The following is a 7,889-nucleotide window of genomic DNA, read 5'->3' on the forward strand; positions in this document are numbered from 1 at the left end:
TGCATTCCAACATCCACTGCCCAGCTACCATGAGCAGGACCTGGAGGCGGCAGAGAGACGGGGTAAGTAGATGCAGGCAGCCAGGACAACAGAGGCTGGGGGCTCGCAGCCTTTGGGGGAGGGCTGGGCAGGTGCTGGCCTCGTGGGAGGCCTGGCTTCCGGGAGAATGTGCCGACCAGCTTGGCTAGGGGCTCACAGCTCCGGGCAGTTCCTTGTTTGCCCCACTATGGATAGAAGCTCTAATTGCAGAACCGGTAAAGCTGTTGGCTGCTCCCAACAGAACATTTGGGGGTGACTCCCAGCAGGCCCCCAGCAGTGGGTGGGGTTTGGGGCAGACTTGTAGGTTAGGGAGGCCCCACAGTTGACTGGAATCTCCCCAGAGATCCTGGTGCGGAGGGAGGTCTGGGGTCCCCCGGCCCCCTCCTGGAGGAGGCCCTGCTCACATCCCCTGATCTCCTGACTCCCCCACCTGCTGCGGCCCTTGTGCCCACTCCAGCCTCTCACAGTCAGGGAGAGGCACAGGAATCCTGTCGGGCCAGATTCCTTCTCCCTGGGACAGCGGAGCTGGGGGAGAAAGTTGGCCACAGTCTCCCAGGATGTGGCAGATCTTCCAAAGTTGCTTCCCCTCTTCTCTTCCATTCCCCTCCCCCCTCACTGCCACACTCCACATCGTAGATGGCATTCTGAGAAGCTCTGGGGCAGGCCACGGTCACAGAGGGTCATCAGAGGGGCCCCACCGACCTGAGTGGCTTCTCCAGGCCCTGGTAGGGTAAGGAGCTAAAGGGGATGGGGACAAGGCTGGGGCATCACTCTAGGGATGGACAAAGTGCCCCTGAGGAGTGAGTGAGAGAGACCCTCACAGGAGGTAGGGACCCTGGCTTGAAGGAATGGGGAGCAGGGAGGGCCCGGTGGCAGCCAGGCATCCTGGGTAAGCAGAACCCCTGACTCCAGCCTTGGCCTCAGCTTACCCATCTGTAGGGGGTTCTCAGGTCCTGCTGTTCCTTCTGCACAGAAAGGTGAGCCTGCAGGACCCAGGGCTGCCTGAGGAGAGAGGAGCTCAGAGCGGGCAGAGCCTGAACCAGGTTTCCGGACTCCCAGCCCAGAGTCTCATCCCCAAGGCCTGAGTGACTTCCCTCATAACTGGGATCTTTGTTTATTTATTATTTTTAAATCCTCACAGGAGGATATGTTTTTATTAATCATGAGAGAGGAGAAAGAGAGAGAGAGAGAGGAGAGGAGAGATCAATTGGTTGCTTCCCTCATGCACCCTGCCCGGGGATCAGGCTTGCGACTCAGGTATGTGCCATGACTGGGAATCAGCCCCACAACCTTTTGGTGTATAGAACGAAGCCACCCGGCCAGGGCATAACTGAGATCTTTAGAAAGACACTATCACAAAGGTGAGGGATGTAGGGCACAAAACAACAGGTTTTCATCACGTTTGGAAAGTGAATTTGGAAGGTCTGCTTTACAACAGGCTGGGGACACAGGAAATGCCCACCGGGGGGCCTGGGAGTCGCTTCTGGTAGATGGACAGCCATTGCTCAGGGTCTACCACGGGGGACCCAGCAGGGCCGTATGTGCCCCCAGGGCCTCAGGGTCAGACTTGTGGTGTCATCTCTAAATAAGGGTAACCAGGCTGCCACAGAGATACATGATCAGGCTCGGAGGTGTTCATACCATACCCCTCCCCACTGTTAGCTTGTGAACAGGAAGATTAGCTTGTTTGGGATCTTCATATGTGTATTAAAATCATCGGTTTGTTCAATTTAAGTGTTTCAAATCTGTCCCCGTTTGGATAATCCTGTTGAGGTATTTCTTCATTTTTGAAAAGTGCCAGGAGCCTGCAAGAATAGGAAAGGGCCCAGGCCCCGATAGGCCTCTGGGCGGCCGGGGGATGAGCCGCTGCAATCCACCCTTCCTCACAGCAAGGCAACACTTGCTCTCTTTCTGCCTCTGAGAAGTCAGTCAGCTAACAACCCACAGGGCACAGCGGCCCTTTGAAGGGCCTTGCCGATGCCCAGCACTTTCCCCACGGGTTTCAGTGACCCCCCAACAACCCTGTGGTGTAGGAACAATGATCTCCGCTGGGCTTAGAGTCAGGCAACTTGTCCAAGGTGTTAGGAGCATAAGTGAATCAGGAAGTTTTGCTAAAACTAAAAATGGCTACGATTTATTCAAGGGTCTTAGCATTTGCGAACTGAAAACACAACTAAGCGTTCAGAGTGTTCTGAAGAAGAGAGAAAAACTGAATTCCTATAGTAAAAATGAGAATGTCAACGTACGAAACGTTCAAACCTGTGGAGAATTTTTATGAGCTTATATTTGAGTCAAACTGATGACAATGGCCGGGAAGCAAGATTTCAACGGATTGAGAAACTGCTCTGGAAGACAGCAGTTTTGCCAGCTATTTTATACATCAGAACCAAAAGTGAAGGTGCAAGGGGTTACATGAAATTCACTGGTGGTAGATTAGGGAGGCGGGAGAAAGTCTAGGGCTGGATAAAAAGTAAAGGACTAGGCACCTACGTCTTGTGCATTTGGGGATACAGGATAGTTAACAGTCAACAGTTAACTCAGTAACAATGAGGGGATTTGTGATCTCCCCTCTGGCGCTGTGGTTGTGCCCGGAAGAAAAGGAAATTGCCCTGACATTCCAAAGGTATGTTATCTGAGATGCAAAAAGACAATAGGCAGGCTCAGTTAAGATAAAGGCTGACCTTTGTCAGGGAAGATACTGGCCAACGACTAGACTGCCTGCCAGGACTTGCTTAGTTAGAAAGTTTTCACTTCAGACCATCCAGCTGGTCACTTTCCGTCTCTGCGCCTGAAGGCTGCCACGTGGGCCTCCCCTGAGCTTGTCGGGTTTCGTGTGTGGCCCCTTTCCCATCCACAAGCAGAATCAGTCCTGCATTCTTAACCTCTGGATTGGTTGGAGATGGTGATCCCCTAGATCCGTGGTCCGCAAACTGCAGCTGGCGAGCCATATGCGGCTCTTTGGCCCCTTGAGTGTGGCTCTTTCTAAGCCTTAGGAAGACCCTAATTAAGTTAATAACAATGTACCTACCTATATAGTTTAAGTTTAAAAAATGTGGCTCTCAAAAGAAATTTCAATCGTCTGTTTGATATTTGGCTCTGTTGACTAATGAGTTTGCCGACCACTGCCCTAGATGACCAGGGGTCTGGGCGACTAGATGCCAGGTGGTCTGGATACATGAACATTCTTTCACAAGTTCTTCCCAGGGTTATCTCTAGGATTCATATACACATCTCTAGGCACTGATGCACAACGGAAAAACTCAAGTTCAATTTCCCAGGCCAGTTAAAGCAAGAATGGAATCATTTCCTCATACTTCAGTATACCTGATTTTAGTAATTTAGTAATATAGTGACTCCATGTTAGTTCCTCAACGGTCACACAGGGGGGTGGAGGCGCAAGCTCCAAACACAGGTGTTTCCCCTTGATGCTATACTCAGGCTCCCTGCAAGTGGGGTGGGGGCGAGGGGGCAGGGGAAGGACCTGTCCCATCCACCTACCAGACGATACGTGGGCATTCAAGTCACCTGCTTTCATGCTCTACCTATGACCCCTAGACAGCGAGGCCACCAACTAAGATCACACTCGGGCTCAGAGACATCCAGAAAGCTGCCGGGCCTGCTCAGCCTCTAGCTAGATCTTGGGGTGGAGCCAAACCCGGGCTCGGTAAAGGGGCCCAGAACCCTGTTGCTCTGCTGGCAGGACTGTAACCCAATCCTTAGCATGTAGGATTTCAGCCCGTTGGCCGCTCTGTGCTCACATGAATATTTTAAGGCTCAGAACTGAAGTAGGGCACGGGCCCTGGGTGCAGCCTGGCAGGGGTGGTGAGCACTGCCCCGCCAGGCTCTGCTTCTCCAGCTCCCTAGCAAACCTCCTTGGGGCCAAGCACCTCGTGCTTCCTGGGCCAAAGGTGCTTTTGGTGCAGAAGGAAGGGCGAGGCTCCCTGCATCCAGAGGGAGGAGCCCTGGTGGGTCCTGGGTTCAGCCCTTACTGCCTGCTTTGGACAAATGGCTTCAGGCCTCTTGCCTGAGAGATGCATGCTGATTACACTCGGCTCACTGCCGGTCATGAACGTTCAAAGATGCTGATATGGGTAAAGGGCTGGCACTGTGCTAGATAAGTGGTCCCTCCATTTGGGGTTGGCAGACTCACAAAGGCCTTCTTGAGAACAGGCCTTGTGATTGGAGTTGGTGGCAGGGCTGGGGCCCATGGGTGGACCCCTCTCTACCCTGGTAGAGGCCCCTGGTCTGCCCTTTGGCCCTGAGGATACCCAAACCTGAGGGCCCTCCTGAGGCCCATCACCCACACCCTCTGTGTCTGCTCTCAGAATTCAGCATCAATCAAAGAGCTTTTGGAAATTTTTTATGTCCTAGAAGAAAAGCTTTGTTATGGAACACCCTCTCCCCTGCACCGGTACCTGCCATAACAAATTTCTCTCCGAGTCTTGTCCACTTCCTCCCAATGTCAACATTCTGCTGATCAGAATGTACCTTCCAGTTTGAGTTACTTTCTTACACAACACTGCCTTCCCAGGCTGAGTTGCTACAAGTGTGTGCATTATTCATTACCAAATGCCAGCCGCTGGCAGATGCTATGTCATGCAGCACACCAGGTAACAGCAATACGGGGTGCTTCCTTCTTGCTGCGGGCACTGCACACATCCTCTCGTGCACCCCTCACTACAACCCTGTGCCCTGGGGATTGTAATCCCTCTTTCACAGTTCAGGAAACTGAGGCTCAGCCCAAAGTCATCCATTCGGCAAATATTTCTTGAGTGTCTACAAATATCAGGGCCTACTGGGCACTGTGGTAGAGAACAAGATACATGTGCAGAGTCCCCAGTCTCCTGGAGGTTCCAGGCTCTGGGAAGGAGACAGACAAATACACAATGAACAAAAAGGAGGGTGAGGGGAGAGGAAGAGGGTGGCAGTGGGTGGAGGGTCAGTAGGAATGCACAAGGCCAGAATGGTGAGGGATTCGATCATCCGCACACCTGGTGGCTGAGCCTGGATGGCTCCAGCACCCAGTGACGGGAGTCAGCGGCTTTTAAAGGTCTTTTTCTGGGCAGAGACTTCTTTACGCATACCCGGAGGGGAGGAGATGGAATGTGGTCACATCAAGTGAAATGTGGTCTCAGCCAAGGGAATGTCCATTGTGAAATGACCGGAGAAGCCAGTTCCCGGGAGAGGGGTATCGATTCAATTGCTTGATCCAACCTAACAGTCACAAATTCCTAGCTGGGCAGGTTGTGGCGGGTAGCCACATCCAGGCCTACAGCTTCCTTAGCAAAGGTTAATCTTTAAGTGAGCCCTATCCACTGTTCTCGTGCATCTAGGATCACACACCTTTGAACTGTCGGAGTAATTTTCTTTTCCAGATCCCGCAGGGCACCACCACCACCACTAGAGCACAGACTACCGATTTCCTCATTCTTATCTTGCTGCCTGCATGCTGTCTCTATGCTGTAAATGTTAAGTATCCTTTAACTATCAGTGTAAAAGATGTGTCTCTCCCCTTTGCCTTATATCCAATCCTAGAGATATCCTAGCTTTGCTTTCTCCCACCCCCTCAACCTACCACCAATGGATTTCTTGTGACCCTCAAGTTTTCTTTGATTCTAATGTATGAAAGGAGCTGCAAAACTGCCCTTCTTTGGAGCATTTTTTCAATCCAATTCATTGAGATCTTGTTTGGGGCATGTCTTTACCAAATTGGCTCAAATAAATTATTAGTTTTTAATTAGAGAGGACGAGAGCAAGAGAAACATCAATTTTGTTGTGTCTCTTATTTATGCATTCATTGGTTGATTCTTGCATGTGCCTGGCCGGTGATTGAACCTACAACCTTGGCTTAGGCGGGACCACGCTCTAACCAACTGACATACCCGGCCAGGGCAAAATTCTTAGTTTTCCATTGGTTTGGATGTGCTTTTGTGGACACAGTGCTGCCAAGTTCTATGGCTTGGCACTTGAGAAATATGCGGAAAATGAGCCCTTCCTACCAACTTCAGCCTGGCCACGCTGAAGCTCTGGCTGATACACCGACACGTGGGCTCCGCATTGAAGTTGCTTCCAGTTTCTCCAACTGGAGCTCACGTGGGACGGGCAGTTTTCTGCATGGGGCTTCTTGCTTCCGACGACTTATTTTCTTGGGAGAAAGTCTTGAGAATGGGGTTGCTAGCTTGAGTCCTATGCATAGGTCTCACTGAGGGTTTCTCCTTTTGGAAAAACAGTGCATGTCTGGCACTTTTCCTGAGACCTGCGTCCCAGCCTGGCCCTCATTATACCTCCTCACAGATGGTGCAGCTGTGAACAGCAGGGACTCCTGACTGCCCGGCAGATTCCTCCTCAGCCTTTCAAACCCTGCTCAACCACCCCCCAGGTCCACAGGCAGAATGACTCCTTTTTCATGTAAAACCTGTTATGTTAGCATTCCTAGATGCCCAGCTTCCTCAGGCTCAGTATTGGGGGTTTTGCCCCAGCACCATGGGTGGGCACGGACTATATAGAAGGAAGTTTTGTATCCCGATGGAGGCAAAGCACTTGGCACACAGAGGCAGGACACCTGCCTCGCCCCTCCCTTAGCCTAGGACTTTGGCCAAGGCTCTCTCAGCATCTATCACATGGAATGGGAGCAATAGCAGATAAAACTTTCCCAACATCTTTAACGAGGTAACCTCTTACTCCCATAGGGAATTGCAGCCCATAAAGGTTCTAACAGCCCAACCAGCAGACACCAGAACAAGTTATTTCAAATGAGAGAGGCCCAACCCTTACTTCTGGTGTCCCTTCCTCCTGTCCAGATTTCTCGCATTCCTCTGGGATGACCAGGCCTGTGCCAGGGTACAATGGAAGGGCAAGCAATGCAAGGCCCCACCTCCCTGCAGGCTGGTATTTTTAGACAAAGTCCTTGGCTACCTTATCTAAATGGCCAGACTGGAGACCTTGATTTCTCAGCTCTCCAAACATCCAATGGGGCTCCCACCGCACCTCCCTCCTAAACCGTCCCCCTCATCTCCGCCCCCCCCCCCACGTGCTCCCGGCTCCATATAGTGCAACCTCCAAGTCTACCTCCACAGCTGTCCAGTTAAAACCCCGCCTTCATGATAATCCTTTCTTTCAGTAAGACCGTTTTTCTTGTACCAAGCGCAGCCAAGTAAACACTATTTAAAAAGAGATCTTTGCTGGAGCAGACTGGGAAATTCCTACAAAGCAGCCATTTCCTGTGCGTCAGGCACTGCATTTCCCAAGCAGCCAGGGAAACATCTTGTCCCAGCTTATACCCCGTTAACACAGAATCCGTAATTTTTATATTTATCTGTACCCCAAAGAGGTAGTGAGGGCCGGATTGTGGCCGATGGGGGCAGGGGCCCTCGTTCCCCACCGCGGGCAAAGGTGGGTTAGTCACAGTCACGCGGAGACCTTCTGCGCAGGGGTGGGCGGGGCGGCATCCACAAAGCCGGCAGCCCCGGTGGCACTCACCTTTGGCCAGAGTTCCGGGCAGCGGAGACGGCCCCGCTGCGGGATGCCACCCCGCCCGCGCCCGCCCGCCCAGAGCATCTCGGCCCCGGCGTCCTCAGCACCACGGATAGGGAAACTGAGGCTGCAGGAGGCCTCCCGAGGGCTGGGCCGGCTGTGCGGCCTGGAACCAGTCCCCTCTCCCCGCTCTCGGGCCTCGGTTTCCGATCTCCGGACAATCATGCCTCCGGCTCCGGCTCGGAAGGGGCGTGGCCGCGCCCCGAGAACAGTCGTGGGGAAATATTTTAAAAACACACACCCGCGGAGCTGCAGACCTAGGTGCCTCGTGCCAAGGTCATGCGGAGAGAGAAGCCAGCCTCCGGGCAGGAGCTTCC

This window comes from Myotis davidii, unplaced genomic scaffold (genome assembly GCF_000327345.1).
Source record: "Myotis davidii unplaced genomic scaffold, ASM32734v1 scaffold425, whole genome shotgun sequence".
NCBI classification, from domain to species: domain Eukaryota; kingdom Metazoa; phylum Chordata; class Mammalia; order Chiroptera; family Vespertilionidae; genus Myotis; species Myotis davidii.